The 17,659-nt window shown below is 38.7% G+C and overlaps 1 protein-coding gene across 1 annotated transcript in view; it reads right to left on the bottom strand.

Annotated features, from left to right (window-relative positions):
- Positions 1-15,688, bottom strand: part of LOC114650331 (transcription regulator protein BACH1-like) — a 152,178-nt gene extending 136,490 nt beyond the window's left edge. The window contains exon 1 of the mRNA XM_028799897.2: positions 15,548-15,688. The gene's annotated coding sequence lies outside the window, so the exon portion shown is untranslated. The remainder of the gene's footprint in view (positions 1-15,547) is intronic.
- Between the last annotated feature and the right edge of the window lie 1,971 nt (positions 15,689-17,659).

Below are 17,659 nucleotides of genomic sequence, written 5' to 3'. Positions count from 1 at the left end.
ACCATCGAAGCCAACTCACCACCAGGTGGTGATCAGTTGACAGCTCCACCCCTCTCTTCACCCGAGTGTCCAAGATATGTGACCACAAGTCCGACGACACGACCACAAAGTCGATCATCGAACTGAGGCCTAGGGTGTCCTGGTGCCAAGTACACATATGAACACCCCTATGCTTGAACATGGTGTTCGTTACGGACAATCCGTGACGAGCACAGAAGTCCAATAACAAAACACCACTCGGGTTCAGATCGGGGGGGCCATTCCTCCCAATCACGCCCTTCCAGGTCTCACTGTCATTGCCCACGTGAGCATTGAAGTCTCCCAGCAGAACAAGGGAGTCCCCAGAAGGTATGCCCTCTAGCACCCCCTCCAGGGACTCCAAAAAGGGTGGGTACTCTGAACTGCTGTTTGTTGCATACACACAAACAACAGTTAGGACCCGTCCCCCCACCCGAAGGCGAAGGGAGGCTACCCTCTCGTCCACCGGGGTAAACCCCAATGTACAGGCTCCAAGTTGGGGGGCAATAAGTATACCCACACCCGCTTGGCGCCTCTCACCGGGGGCAACTCCAGAGTGGTACAGAGTCCAGCCCCACTCAAGGAGATTGGTTCCAGAGTCCAAGCTGTGCATCGAGGTGAGTCCGGCTACATCTAGCCGGAACCTCTCAACTTCGCGCACTAGCTCAGGCTCCTTCTCCTTCAGAGAGGTGACATTCCACGTCCCAAGAGCCAGCTTCTGTAGCCGAGGATTGGACCGCCAAGGTCCCCACCTTCGGCCACCACCCAACTCACAATGCACCTGACCTGCTTGGCCCCTCCCATAGGTGGTGAGCCCATGGGAAGGGGGACCCACGTTGTCTCTTCGGGCTGTGCCCGGCCGAGCCCCATGGGTGCAGGCCCGGCCACCAGGCGCTCGCCACCGAGCCCCACCTCCAGGGCTGGCTCCAGAGTGGGGCCCCGGTGACCCGCGTCCGGGCAAGGGAAAACGCCGTCCAAAATTGTTTTTCATCATAGGAGGTTTGTTTAACTGCTCTTTGTCTCATCCCTCACCTAGGACCAGTTTGCCTTGGGTGGCCCTACCAGGGGCATAAAGCCCCGGACAACAGAGCTCCTAGGATCATTGGGACACGCAAACCCCTCCACCACGATAAGGTGGCGGTTAAAGGAGGGGCTGTAATAATATTCTTGTGTTTAATAAATTAATTAACAACATTCATCTCCTTTTTAAATCTCCAAACCGATTAACTACAAGCATTGTAAACAGAAAAAGTAGATAAACAAAGTAGATGGTACAAAGGATCTTAAGTTATTTTAAAAATGAATAAATATTACACTTCCCCCAAAAATTACTAAATACAAAAACACAAATACTACAAGGAAATCCTGAACAAATACGATAATTTGTGGTAAGACACAAATCTTCTGGGCATCTACAGAGGTTAAACTGAAATAAGGTTCAGAAAGTCAGGAAAAGTTACGAGGGGTGTTCAATAATTTATCTACCCAAGAGAGAAAGTAGCAAGCATGTTGAAACAAATCATGGCATGTAGTGACTTGTCTCAAGGTTACTCATGCACAGTTGTTGCTCAGTGCGAGTCTAACATTCCATGAGACAGGATGTCCGGAGAGTCCTTGTGCGAATCAAGTAAGAAAATGCTACATTTGGAGCAACACTCAGTGATAATATTTTCTCACAAAAGAAGGGAAAAAGCCAAAGGAGATTCATGAACACATGACTGCAGTTTATGGTGCGTCTGCCCCATCATCCTACAAAGTAAAATTTTTAAGCAAGCAGTGTAAGTGGGGTAGAGAGTCCATCGAAGAGAGCCCTCACACTGGACGGCTGTGCACGAAATTTGAGCATTTAATTTTGTCAGACAGACTAATTAAGGTTTCCTGAATAGCTGAAGAAATGGGTATCTCAGCAGGTACAGTTTGGAAAATAAGATGGGTTCTAAGAATGCTGACACCATGTCAGAAGGCCACGAGGCCCCAGTGCTGTCAGGAGACCTTGGAGATGCTCCATGAAGACCAAGTGAATTTTTTTCATTGTTTGGTTACTGGAACGGTTTATGGATGTGGTGAGAGAGTGATGGTGATGGGTGCAACACAAAAAGATGCAGAGGATAGGAAAATATGGAAAACTTTGATCTGCTGTGGTAACCCCTAATGGGAGCAGCTGAAAGAATAAGAAGGTGACTGGAGATGAGACTTGGGTCTATCACAGAGATCCTTAGTTCAAAATGGAGTCAATGCAGTGGAAGCACAAGTCATCCCCTACCCCAAAAAAGTTCAAGACAGAAAAATCTGCAGGCAAAGTCACGGCAACTGTCTTCTGGGATATTGAGGGACTTTTGCTTCTGGAGTTCATGCAGCACAAAACAACCATAACCGAGGAGAGTTATGGTAACATAATGATCGCTTTCTGAGAGTTAATCAAGGAGAAAAGATGAAGAAAACTCACAGCAGGTGTGCTGCTCATTCACGACAATGCATCAGTTCACATGTCACTTCAATCGAGGGCTATAATCCAAAAATGTGGATTCCAGCAGCTGAACCATCTACCCTACAGTCCTGACCTGGCTCCATTAGATTGTTTCCTGTTCAGAGTTTTGAAGAAATCTCTCTGTGGACAGTGGTTTTCAAGTGATGAAGATGTCAAGGCAGCTGTATCGTCCTGGTTTTTTTTCAAAGAGGTTAAAGTGATTGCAGGAAAAGTGGATAAATTGTAATGAGCTATAAGGGGACTACAGTAATCCCTCGCTATATCGCGCTTCACCTTTCGCGGCTTCACTCCATCGCGGATTTTATGTGTAAGCATATTTAAATATATATCGCGGATTTTTTGCTGGTTCGCGGATTTCTGCGGACAATGGGTCTTTTAATTTCTGGTACATGCTTCCTCAGTTGGTTTGCCCAGTTGATTTCATACAAGGGACGCTACTGGCAGATGGCTGAGAAGCTACCCAACTTACTTTTCTCCCTCTCTCTCTTGCACTGACTTTCTCTGATCCTGACGTAGGGGGATTGAGCAGGGGGGCTGTTCGCAAACCTAGACGATACGGACGCTCGTCTAAAAATGCTGAAAGATTATCTTCACGATTGCTACCTTCTGTGCAGCTGCTTCCTGAAGCGACATGCTGCACGGTGCTTCGCATACTTAAAAGCTCGAAGGGCACGTATTGATTTGTGCTTCTTTGTTTTTCTCTGTCTCTCTCTCTGCTCCTGACAGAGGGGGTGTGAGCTGCCGCCTTCAACAGCTTTGTGCCGCGGTGCTTCGCATACTTAAAAGCCAAACAGCCCTATTGATTTGTTTGCTTTTCTCTATCTCTCTGACATCTGCTTCTTACACGCATTCCTTTGAAGAGGAAGATATGTTTGCATTCTTTTAATTGTGAGACGGAACTGTCATCTCTGTCTTGTCATGGAGCACAGTTTAAACTTTTGAAAAAGAGACAAATGTTTGTTTGCAGTGTTTGAATAACGTTCCTGTCTCTCTACAACCTCCTGTGTTTCTGCGCAAATTTGTGACCCAAGCATGACAATATAAAAATAACCATATAAACATATGGTTTCTACTTCGCGGATTTTCTTATTTCGCGGGTGGCTCTGGAACGCAACCCCCGCGATGAAGGAGGGATTACTGTATATTGAAAAATAAAACAAACACTTTTTGAAAACTCTTTTCTTTTCTACTGAGGTAGATAAATTATTGAATGCCCCTCAAACATGCCTTCCTGAACAAATTAGTTTTGTTTTTAGAAAGAATAAAATTAAGAGAGCTAATTTCATTAATGTAGGGATGTCATTCCAAAATCTGGACTATAGAGCTGCAACCTTTGTCACCCATAGAGCAAAGGTTAGTTTGGGGCATAATGAGCTTGTGAGAGTCAATGGACCTAAGTGGGTGGACAGTGACAAAGAAAGTTACTGAGGTAGTCTGGTGCAAGGCCATTTAAATCTTTATAGGTTATTAAAATAATTTTATATTCAATCCTGTAAGACACAGGGAGCCAGTGAAGGCAGAGCAGGATATGTGTTATGTACTCCTTGCTGCAGGACTATGAAAGGACACATTCGGCCCAGTTCTGAACCAGCTGAAGCTGTGATCACAGATTAGAAGAGGCCCCTGCCAGTAGGGAGTTATTGTAGTTCACGTGAGATGTAATAAAAGAATGGACAAATTTCTTAGCATTGAAAAATAAGAGGAATAAGAGAACACAAGATGTTACAGAGGTGAAAGTAAGAAATGTGATAAATGTGGGTGGAACAAGACAGAGGCGAAATCTAAAATGACACCAAGATTCATAGCAGAAGGAGGTGGTCTGATGACATAATCACTAAGGGTGATTGAGAAGGAGCTTGTGTTCTTAAGCCGAGCTTAAGTGCCAATTAGCATGACTTCAGTCCTGTTAGTTTAATTTTAAAGCATTATATTGCATCCAGGCAAATTGTGAGATGAGAAAGCTCTGGTGAACTTTCACATTTAACACTGAAATAGATCACCTACATGTAAATGATAACCCAGTCCAAAGCTAGGAATAATGAGGCCATTGGGAAGCATATTGATACAGAAGAGCAGGGGGCAGATGGAAGAGCCCTGAGGAACTTGTGTGACTGTTGCTGAGATGGATTTGCTGTTTCCACAACTAATAAATTCTTGTCGATCAGTTAGATAGGACTAAAACCACTGAAGGGCAGTGCCAGAGATATTCAGAATGTTCTCCATTCCGGACAGTAGAATATCATGCTTGACAGTATCAAATGCTGCACTAAGGTCTAACAGAATTAATATGCTGGTTTGCCCAGAGTCTACTGTCATGAGCAAATCATTAGTGACTTGAAGCAAAGCAGCTGTGCTGTGCTCTAAAACCAGACTGAAAGGGTTCCATCAGCTTATTACAAGTTAAGTAACTGGTGAGTTAGGAGGCCACACACACTCAAGAACTATACTGTAGACAGAAAAGTTAAATAAGAGATGGGCCAAAAATTGTTATGATTGTTAGCATCAAGACCAGACTTTCTTAATGCTGGGGTTAGAGAAGAAATTTTCAAAGTGGCTAGAACAGAGCCGGCATCAACAAATGTATTTATTGTTGTAACAGTCCGGATTATGGCATGAAGGCAGGATTTCAGAAGTTTGGTGGGGATGAGGTAAAAGTACACAAGCTGTAGATCTCATTTCTTCAGTACAGATCAGGGGCCTCATGTATAATGCCTTTCATAGAATTCACACCATAACATGGCATATGGACAAAACTAGAAATGTGTGTATTCACTAAGAAATTCAGATGCATAAACTGTGCATAAGCAAAGTTCAACGCATTTTCCCATTATAAATCCCAATCAACATGAATTTTAACATGCATGCATGTGCCTATAGCCTCCTCACAAAATTTCACTTATTTGAATATGCAAATAAATATAAGTTGCCCTTTCCATTCAGTGTTTTGTTAAGAGACACTGGCAAAAGCACATGTGAAAAAGCAGAATTTCAGCAAATGTGAAATGGATGTCCTGTTCAGTGAAATGAAGGAAAAAAACATACTATTTGGTGGCTTAAGCAGTGGTATTAGCAACAAAAGGAAATTGATGGGAATGGCCCAGCGTGGCACTCAAACATTCAAGTTCAGAAAGTCACACAGTGCCTGAATTTTTTTTTTAAAAAAAGGTGTTCACATATCAAAGTCAACTTGAAAAGGCAAGTAGCAGCCCACTGTCTGAGTGTCATACAGAAGCATATTAGGGCCATTGAGAAGAAAAAACAAGGACACAGTGAAGAAAAAAAGTCTAGGTCAAGATTAAAGTCAAAATGTTGACTGTAATCTCGAAAATTTGACTTTGATTTTGTTGTTTATTTTGTCATTAAAGTAGAACATTGTAAACTTCATCTTAAATCAATGTTTATCTTACTACAGTTTCTCAAACCCCATCATAACTAAAGTAGCACATTAAATGCTTCATATTCTATATGTCCCAGTCATTAATTGCTATGTGCTTCTTAAATGGTCTTTCTCTTACAGGAGCGTGCAGGCAGCGAATGCCACACAGAATACATTACATTCATGTATTACAGCTCTCTGAATATTTTGGAATGCATTTTTGATGTATACCTGATATCATTTTCATGATGAAACACATTAAAGCATGTATTAAACCTGTGGAGACATGGTGCCATGGCAGAAGTGCTGCTGACTCGTATTAAAGAGTCCTGCCTGGAGTTTGTATGTTTTCCTGGTGGGTTTCCTTGGCATGATTTGGTACCCTTCCAGAGTTATGTAGTTTTGGAGCCACTACTAGCGTATGGGTGTGCTCATCCTACAATGAGGTGGTGCCCTGTCAAGGGATTGTTCCTGCTTGCTGGGATTGTCACACCCCTCGATGGAATAATTAAACATGTACAATGAAGATTTTTTAATGCTCATTAAAATTTCTGAACACTTAGTTTTACTATCACAGAGGCATTTATTGTGTCGTGCAAGTCCAGGTAAGCATTGAGCTTGAAGAACGAACAATCCCAGGACGCCACACAAGTAGTGTCAATTTAGTATCACCAAATCCTGTAAACTATATGCCTTTGGAAGGAAACCCAAAGCACGCAGAGTAAACTCCAGACAGGGAACACCCGGAATGTGACACCCTTACTGCAAAGAAGCAGTACTTCCGCCATGCCGCCATGCCACCATGCCCCCACATGTTTAATTATTAACAGTATGCATTATTTAATGAAGTTAACAATTTATTTGTAAAATGTAATATACTGTACAGTACACACTTTAATTCATTTTGTGTATACATCCTAGTATACAAATTTACATCCTAGGATTCTAACTGCACACAGCTTAAAGAAGATAACTCTTAGAAATCTAAATCGACTTAGAAGCCAGCCATCATCATGGGACAAGAAATCAGTATGATCTATAAATGCGCGCTCTCTTCTAATTCTTCTAACAACACTAAAGCAGCCAAGGTAGTTGTAATAATTTGGCCATTCCATGCACCATTATATTTTTACAGATTGATTGCAATCAAGTTCCTTAAATTTGTAAACGATATACAACTAATTTTGGTGTACTTGATAAAGGCTGCATTATGAATGCGAATATGATAAAGAAAGGGAAACCACACAGAAACAGTAGCACTGCTTTGACACTGGGTGGCACCCATTTGCAAAACCGAGCAGAAGTAACTGAGCAGAAATGGTCTGAGGCTGTGAAAATGTACGTAGTTTTACACCAAGTTTAGTTTTTAAAGTAAATCTCGACATGAGCGTGGAAACGGGCATATGCAACATTTTGTACCCAGGACATTAATAAATGTAGATAAAACTGGTGAAAATTTAGATGAGGAGCTGGATGGATAGGGAAACAGGATGAAATATAAAAGGAGGATGGAATTTTATTAGTTGAATTATTTAGTTTTTTAATTTTATCACAGAAAAAATGGATAATTTTTTACAATCTTCAGTGGAAGAGGCAATTTAGCCAGATGCAGCTGACATAGCTTTATTACCCAAAGAGACTAAAACCCTCAGGTTATCATGGCCACTGTCTATTATTGTGCAGTAGTGTGTATTCATGGGTGCAGTTAGTAAAACTTTTACCGCACCCACAGGCAACCTTTTGAATCTGCATTTGTAGAAAACTCTATTGCACCGCAATTATGCAGACAGACAGGAAATACTGTGCACTGTGAAAAACAGTTATTTGATAAATTTCTAATAATGGGGAGCAGCTGAAAACCATACTGAGCAAACTAAAAAAACTAGACTTGAATTCAAAGTGAATATGAATGGCTTGTGCAAATATTACAGGTACTTTCTTTGTCATAAGAAACACAAACGGCACACTAGAGTTTTTTTCATTCAACCATTTCATTGACTCATGTATCCTTAATCCCCATTGTAAGCTGCAGGAGCAGACAAGGTGTTTTATTATTATTATTATCACAAAATTTTATTTAACTTGCTGTCTCTGTATAGTCAAATTTTGCACTCAGTTTTTTACAGATTCCTTAAGTGATTCCAAAAAAATACAACTCTTGCAATTTGACAACTTCTCCAGTTATAATCATTATCCTGCATAATTTAATCAGCATTTATGTGATGTGTCATTTTCTTTCCATTATTTTGTTTTTTCTTAGCATTTTATTGATTTTATTAAAATCAAATTACCGGTACATTCCATACATGCATGTCAAGTTTAACAAAACTAGGTTAGAAACAAATCAAACCCCACCCAGGAGAAAGGCCAGCAGAGTAAAACTTTAAACTAGTAAAAATAAGTAAATGGATAAATTAATAAAAATAAATAGAATAAAAAAGAGGGGAGAGAATCCACTTCCACAATTTAAATGCTTATGCTGTAGTACTAGGGTGTTGTACCGTGTTAGCCATTATGAATGTAGAGAAAAGCCAAGCAAAATGACACCTTTTATTGGCTTAGTTAGCCAATAAAAGATGTCATTTTGCTTGGCTTTTCTCTAAATGCTTATTCTAAAATGTTATTGATTAGATCCTTCCAGGTTTTGAAAATGTTTTGTACAGATCCTCTAAGTGAGAATTTGATTTTTTCCAATTTCAAATAGTAAATAACATCAGTTACCCACTGACTTAAAACAGGTGAGTTAGGATTCTTCCAGTTGAGCAAGATAAGTCCACGTGCCAATAGTGAAGTAAACAGGTTGTTTGTCCTTTTCCACTTTAAGCCCATCTTGAAGTACACCAAACACAGTTGTTAGTGGATTAGGAGGGATTGTGACACTAAGGCTGTCTGAAAGGTATTTAAAGATTTTGGTCCAAAATGATGTTAATTTGGTGCATGCCCAAAACGTATGGCTCAGTGAGGCTGGAACTTGATTGCAAATTTCGCAGGTTGGATCTTGCTCTAGAAACATGTTGGACAATTTTAAACAAGACAGATGTCCTCAATATATAATTTTACGTTGAGTAATTGTATGCTTTGCGCATATGGAGCTTTAGTGAATTCTGTGCATTGCTAACTTCCACTCCTTTTTTGAGATGTTGAGTGAGAGATGCTTTTCCCAATGTACTCTGGGATCTATGAAAGGGAGAGACTGTAAAAAGTTTTTATATGTTATTGAGATGCTGTCTGAGTCCTCAAGACTGATCAATATTTTTTCCGGAATAGAGGTAGGTTGGAGGTGAGGAAAATGGGCAGGTTTTGTTTAACAAAGTTTTTAATCTGAAGGTAGTGAAAAAATGTGTTGCTGGAAAGTTAAATTTGGAGTGTAATTGTACATAGGATGCAAAGACGTTGTCTATACTGTATACTGATCCCTAAGTGATTTAATCCTAAATGTTTTCCAGACATTAAAAAATGCATACGTTTGAGAGGGTGGAAAAAGGTGGTTCTCGTGCAGAGGTACCACAGATAAAAAGCTTCTTTATCTTAAAATACTTCCTACATTGGTTCCATATTCTGAGTGAGTGAAGCACAATTGGGTTGTTAGTATATTGGTGATGGCTTGTACTTATTGGGGTACAAAGCAAGGAATATAAAGAAGTACTGCAAGATTTTATTTCTATTGCAGACCAAGCCTTTGTATATTCATCTATTTTTGTCCATGTCTAGGTTTTCTAGCTTGTATATTTGCTGCCCAGTAATAAAATTGAAAATTAGGTAAAGCCATGCCACCTTCTGCCTTAGGTCTTTGTAGGGTCGCCCTTTGGATATGTGGAGGTTATGGTTGAATCTAATTTCTTAAAAAATTATTTATTGATGTATATTGGAATGTTTTGAAATAGAAAAAGAAGCTTAGGAAGAAAATACATATTGACAGTATTAAATCTTCCAGCTAATGTGAGATAAAGGGTATACCATCTATGCAAGTCTTACTTAATTTTATCCATGCAGACAGCAACATTTTGTTGATAAAGAGCTTTATGTTTACTTGTGATGTTTACCCCTAGGTATTTAAACTGATCTGCGATAACAGAAGGGAAGGTGTCCAATCTAATATTGTGTGCTTGGGAGTTCACTGGAAAGAGCACCCTTTTATTCAAATTAATTCTGAGACCAAAAATCTTTTGAAATTCTGTTAGTGCTGTTAGGATTGCAGGAACAGCATTTTGTGGATCTGTTATATACAGTACCATATCATCTACATACAGGGAAATTTTCTGTTCAAGTCCTTTTCTGATAATCCCTTTTATCTCATAAGCATTTCAGCAGTGAACTGCCAGTGGCTCAATGGCGATTGCAATAAGCAATGGTGACATGGGGCATCCTTGTGTAGTACCACGTTCTAGTTTGAAGTAGTCTGAATTAATGTTGTTAATGCAAACTGAAGCTTCTGGACTGGTATACAGTAGTTTGATCCATGCACAAATGTTCGGGCCAACCCCAAATTTCTCTAATGTAGTGAAAAGTAATTCCATTCAACCATATCAAATGCTTTTTCTGTATCCAACTATGATAATATCTCTGGATTGTTAGACTTTGTGGGTGAATATATTACATTAAACAGGTGTTGAAGATTGGAACCTATGTGTCTGCCTTTAATAAATCCAGTTTGCTCTTGTGATATTACCGAAGGAAGCACTTGCTCAATACTTCTAGATAGGACTTTGGAGAGTTCTTTCCATAGTTAAGCTGGTTAGAAGCTTCACTTTAATGAACCTGTGCATTTTAATTGATTTAAATTAATTCTTTTATGGGTGCCCCACAATTTTATTTTTAGTCACATATGACCAACAAAATCTTAACACAAGAAAAATAAAATAATTTTTACATTTTAGTGAATTTTTGAATAAAATCATGTCACTTAAAATCTATTTTTAATGTATTTTTTCAAGTTTATAAAAATGCTTCAAGTTAGAATGCAACTTTGTGGCCAGTTAATATATACCATGATTATGAAGAGATATCTTTGATTTGAAAAATACCAAACCTATGCTTTAAAGTGAGGAAGGCTACTGTTCACTATCCAATTTGGAAATTAAATTATTAATTCCACAAAAATCATTAAAACTTACCGAACACATCAGTTTTTCAAGTAAAAATGTTTATGTTTATACAGTATTAATTTGCATCTTAAAAATATACACATATTACAATACATGTTGTTTTAAGAAGGCAAAAAAGCCAAAAGTAAGCCACTGTTGTATGTTTCATTTCACAAACTACCCTGTTAGTCTTCCTCCACATGGATTCGCTTTGGAATTATCAAGCACCCATCGCTAAAATTGTTGAATGTTGATGCACAGATGTGAATTGATGTTTCCGTTCTGTAGGTTGCTACACAATAATAACTGAAAAGAGCACTCTTAACAATCACTTTTACTATTTCACTATACAAAAGCACATTTCTTTATGTCACAAACATTGCCTACTGCTACTAGGTTGATAATGCACACATGTGCTTCAGTAAGAGAGAATACTGAGAAGGCAAGTAGTATGCAATCAGGTGACAAGAACTAAACAAACAGGCAACCATTTATCCATCTTCCTAATCCACTTATCCAGAACCAGATCTCAGGGCAGTTGGAGCTTATCCCAGCCAGCATCAGACACAAGGCAGGTACAAACCCTGGACAGGGCACCAGTACATTGCAGGGCTGACACACAGACATTCACGGCCATTTTAGTGACACCAATCCAGCTAACCTGTATACATATATTTGGACTATGGGAGGAAACTGGAGCGCATGGGGAGAACATGTAAACTCCATGTACACACAAACCTCAATCTCCTTCACTGCAAGAAAGCAGTGCTATCACACTGTGCCATCCAAAATTATTATTGATGTCCTCAATATATTCCATCCATTACTCTATTGAATAAGAATAGCACACACCCCATGGTATGGCCACTTGATCCACTGAAACAAACAGTGGGTCGCAAAGACAGCTTTGTGCCTCAGCCCACAGGGAAAATGGCTACGCGGGCACACAAAAAAAAACTGTCTCTATCAGCTGAGGGATGATATTCACCAAGTCAACACCACCCCAAAGATGCCCTGGATAGGAACAAGTGGAAAGCCATTTGCCAAAAAACAGATCCTGCATCAAAGCGCGACAAACAATAGGAAGAAGATTAATCTATTCATATATTTTTTGACAGCTATAGCAGAAAAATAATGATAATAGTCACCCACCAATCTTCCTAACCCTCTTATCCAGGAAAAGGTCACAGGACAGCTAGAGCCTACGCCAATAAACAAATTCAGGCAACTTTAGAAGTGCCAGTTTGCTATTATATTATTTGGACATGCATTTGTGTGTCATTATAAGCCATGGCATAAAATATCCGCTGCAGAAACTGAATTATTGAAGCAATAGTAGGATTATAAGCAGAGTATAGCTTGTTGCTGGGAACTTTTATGTTGTCATAACTACACTCAAGACTGAGGCTGTGAGGAGACAAGCAAAAAGGAAAAAATTTGTGATAAAACAATTATTTCTAGTTTCCTTTCTTTACTACAAGGATGCCTCAAATGCAGAAGACATGGTTACTTAAGCTAAATGGTTTGCTTCTTTAAATCTACATATTTGGTAAGTTGTAAGGCTTATTCATTCACCTATGTACTTGTGTACTCTTAAGCCCGATTATGCTGCAAGAAGTGACAAAGTATTTTTTAAATTTATATGAAATGCCTCATTTTAGAATGCAGTTTTATTTAGCAAATTAATATTCATCTGATTGTGAAGAAATAATTTTGACTTGAAAACTACTAAACTTATAAATAAAATATAGTGATGTAAATATAACAGAAACTTATCTTAAGTGTTTAAAATAATAATAATGTACATCATATTGAAAACATGCACAAATTTCAACTGAAAATGCACTATATATAATAATTATGGTGAGGGTGATGCATGCAATGAAAAGTGTTAAAGCAAATCAATCCTGAATATCTTACACAAAAGGCACTATCACAATAAACAACACTGCACTAAAACATAAAAGGAAATAAAAGGATTTTAAACAAGTTTATCACTGACTGACCACAAGTTACAGAAAATTAATGAATAATTACACTGCACAAGGTGAATTGAATACATTGATTACAATGACACCTCTCAAAGGGTGGGATATATTAAGCATCAAGTGAACAGTCAGTTCTTGGAGGTGATTTATTGGAAGCACGACAAATGGGCAAGTGTATGGAGCCAAGTGACTTTAACATGGGCCAAACAGTGATGGCTAGAAGACTGGGTCACAGTATCTCCAAAACAGCAGGTCTTGTGTGGTGTTCCCACTATGCAGCGGTCAGTACCTACCAAAAGTGGTCCAAGGAAGGACAACCCGTGAACCGCTGACAGGGTCAAGGGTGCCCAGGTTTCACTGATGTTAGTGGGGAGCAAAGGCTAATGCTTCCGGCCTGATCCTACAGAAGAGCTACTGTAGCACAGACTGCTAAAAAACTTAATGCTGACCTTGAAGGAAAGGTGACAGAACATACAGTGCATCACAGCTTGCTTATTACAGGGCTGAGTAGCAGCACACTGGTCAGAGTGCCCATGCTGGCCCACATCTGCCACCGAAAATGCCTACAATTGTCATGTTTGCATCAGTACTGGACAACAGAGTAATGGAATAAAGTGGCCTGTTCTGACAAATTATGTTTTCTTTTAGATCATGTGGAGGGACAGGTGTGTGTCATTCACCTGGGGAAAAGATGGCAGCAGGATACACTATGATAGGAAGAAGGAAAAATGATGGAGGTAGCGCGATGCTCTGGGCAACGCTCTGATGAAAAACCTTGGGTCCTGGCATTCATACATTACTTTGACATTTGCCAACTACCTAAGGATTGTTGCAGACTTTGCAGACTACGTGCATCCCTTCTTGGCAACAATATTCCCTCCCTTCTTGGCAACAATATTCCCTGATGGCGGTGGCCTCCCTCAGCAGGATAATACACCCTGCAAAAATTTGGAGGAGTGGTTTGAGGAGCGTGACAAGAGTTCATAGTGTTGACTTGGCCTTCAAATGCCAGATATCTCAATCTGATCAAACATATGTGGGATGTGTTGAAAAAAATCAAGTTCAATCCATGGAGGCTCCAACTTAAAGGACTTAAAGGATCTGCTGCTAATGTCTTGGTGTCACATGCCACGGGACACCTTCAGAGGTCTTATGGAGACCAGGCCTTGACTGGTTCATAACTGTTTTGGTGGCACAAGTATACCTACACAATATTAGGCAAGTGGTTTTAATGTTGCAACTGATCAGTGTACATGCCTTATTAAAAATGTACTGATAACTTTACACAACAGTTGAAATATGGAATTTCCTTTTACTCTATGTTACAGAAAAAGGAACTGAGGACAAGAAAGAAAGATGTCAGACACAACTAGTGGGTCTATGAATATCGATCAAACAGCATCTACTTAGTTCATAAATACAGTATGAGCTGAAAACATATTAAAGTATGTTGACACATTTGTTTCAATGTAACACATTCTGTAAGAACATCAATAAGCACAAGCCTCCCCTTTTCTAGCTATGTCTTAGGATCCAGATGCAAATATCTTCTAAAAACACTTGCATTTCAAAATTATGGTTGCATAGTCAATTTCTACAGTAAATCATATTTCTTCAAATGTGATGTAAAGCAGTAAATTGTTAATGTTCATATCATAAAAATGTTCATGATCATCACCAGGTTCAAACCATCTTTCATAAAACTTTAAATAATAAAATTTCATACAACGTTTATGTTTCAAATATAACATAAATAATAGAAGTAATCCTTAGTGTAGCAAAAAAAACTTCATTTTATCATAAAAGAGCCTAAACAAAGTCCACAAAATCCAGTAAATGTGTGCAAGTTAAGCAACAAGGAGGCACTTGACTCACACAAATTGGCTGACAAAGGATGAGAAAGCACTTTTTTATTTTGTGCCCTTTTCTGTTATTATCTGTCAAAAATACCGTCTGATATTTTACGTCACGGACGCGTACAAACAACCGTAGATCAAAACTATTAGAATTATATTTGTTAATTTTGACAATACGTAAGATCCATGACAAGAAGAAAAAATCAATGTGTGTTAAATAGTATAAAATTTCAAAACTCCAACACTGTCTGAAAGTAAACTTCCGAATTTGCAAGGAAATTTAAAATCATCTGACGACACAAGAAATAATCATAATAGTACTTTTACACAAATAAGTTATAAAATTGTTCTCCTGATGCAATCAACATTCGATCATGTTAACCTTTTAACTACTTGAAAATAAACGGCAGTGGTGTAGCAGGCAAGTTTCATTTCATTGCCTGTTCTCAAAGTAATACATGTTAATACAGTCGCAGTAACTGCTCCCTTTAAATAAAACGGATTCTGCTTCCACTGAAAAGCTGTAAACGATTCTGTTTTCTTAATTTCTTTCATTACTCTCCCAGATTTGCTGGAAAAAGACCCTTTCTATACCGTGTAGATTGAACACTTCTTTCCTGTGAACCAAACACAATGATTACCCATACGGTAACTCCAGTAGTAGGGAGATGTCGCCATGGTACGGATACTTTTGTCGCACGAGGAACAATGCCTTTCTGTAAACGTCATTAACTTACATGTCAAGTTGTCATCGCTTTAATTATACATTACTTCCCAACTTCAGAACAATCTTCCATCAAAAAGATACTTTATATTTCGTCCGCAGGCTAAAAACCTTTATTTTTTTAGAATGTGTCATGTGATACATTGCACAAATATTCTTTGTCCCGCCTTTGTCCCGCCTCCTAACCACTAAGGCACTTTTATTGGCTACAGACAACCTGACGACATTCTGTTTTTCCAAGTCTCCTCTTCCGCTTATTTAGCACAACTAGACGCCTAAAGAAAAGTTGAAAACGTTTGAACGTGCTATTGGAAAAGTCTTTCATAAATGAAAACAACAACATCTGTACTGTGGTAAATCAGCATTCAATTCTGAATTATGTTGATTCTGTATTGTCTAACTATAAGCGTGGACTGGAGCCCGGTATCGTCGGGCTTACCTCCGGCTCTAGTAAAGGACTAAGTGAAAGAGGAAAATCAGTGGCTGGATGGATCATCGTTAACCATTTCTAAAGATTAGCTATGATTTAAAAATCGTCTAAACGCAAATAGTTTAACGTATTTTTAAAACTTGCCGAAATTTATAGTGTTTAAAAAATGTCTGTTATGATACTCCTTCTCAAATTCGTTTTATTGCTGTATTTAAAATTATAACTGTTTTTTTAGAACATTCTTATATTTTGTTAAATTATGCTTTTGTTCTTTAAAATAATGCCTAAAGATATTTCAAGTTCAATAACACGTAATGTTCAATTATAAGAAACGGAATCAGTAACCACACCATTCTAAATTATATATCTGCTGTATATAGGTATACTGTATATATATACTGTGTGTGTATATATATATATATATATATATATATATATATATATATATATATATATATACTTATACTTTCTAACGAGAACTTTGGAAATGAATTGGTACTTAGCAAGGATTTCTTTTTTGACAGCTTTATTTTCAGCTGCAAACCATTTGTCCAGGTCATCTGTGCTTCTCCAGAAAGAAATGTTGCAAGGATGTGAGCCCACTCAGCCTAGGGCCAGTGCTGTCTGTTTGCCATCCATTCAAGCACCAATAAGCAAATGTCTGTGTGATTTGTTTTATAGAGCGGCACAAGTATCTGTGAGGGTTCTAGGGCTTTTTCTGTTTTTATATAAAAGGTACCATGGCCATTCTAGCCTTTGCCTCTGTGAAATGTGTTTGTTGGTTAGTTACCTGCATCTGAGAGAAGTGGAAGAGAAGAAAAGAGAAAGAGGAAGAATGTTTGTGTGAAGATAGATAGATAGATAGATAGATAGATAGATAGGATTAATAAAGGGAAAAGCCAAACAAAATGACACCTTTTATTGGCTAACTAAAAAGATTGATTACATCTTGCCTGAGTTGCCTCGAAAGCTTGAATATTGTAATCTTTTTAGTTAGCCAATAAAAGGTGTCATTTTGCTTGGCTTTTCTCTACATTCATAATGGCTAACACGGTACAACACCCTAGTACTACTTAATCCCAAGGGGAAATTCACAAGAGCCTGTAAAAGATAAAAAAGTGTATTTGAACCAAGAACTGTGTACTAAATTGGTCACAAGTACAATGCCGGATTGCAGTAAACTTTTCTTATTCTACAAAATACCTTTTGACTCTTCACACAAACAATTATTTCTCTTATTCTTACTCTTTCTCTTTTATCCTTGTCCTCTGCTCCTCCCAGTTGAACCCAGCCCAACTTTACTCCCGACTGTGACTTACCTGGGGAAGACAGAGCAGCTCTTTTTCATATTGCACCTAGAAGTACTTTCAGTGCAACAACATTGCCACCAAGAAGCACTTCTGAGTCAGGCAAACTTCTGTAGGATAGGGGAGGATTTCTCTGGCACCTCTCCCTTGAGGCACCCAGGTACTTGAACAGGGTTGCCCATCAGGACTACAATTCCCATACTACCCTGTGGGTGCACAAATGGGAGCTCCACAAGAAGGATGCTGCCATCTAGCATACAAGGGGAACACATGTGTCTGAGAGGATGTCTCTGTAAGAAACATCATCCATCCCAGCTAGGATATATATAATGTATGTATATATATATATATATATATATACATACACATATATGTATGGGAAATGCAT

This window comes from Erpetoichthys calabaricus, chromosome 4 (genome assembly GCF_900747795.2).
Source record: "Erpetoichthys calabaricus chromosome 4, fErpCal1.3, whole genome shotgun sequence".
Taxonomy (NCBI): Eukaryota; Metazoa; Chordata; class Cladistia; order Polypteriformes; family Polypteridae; genus Erpetoichthys; species Erpetoichthys calabaricus.
The sequence above is the reverse complement of the archived record's forward strand: the minus strand, read 5'-3'. Positions and strand labels throughout refer to the sequence as shown.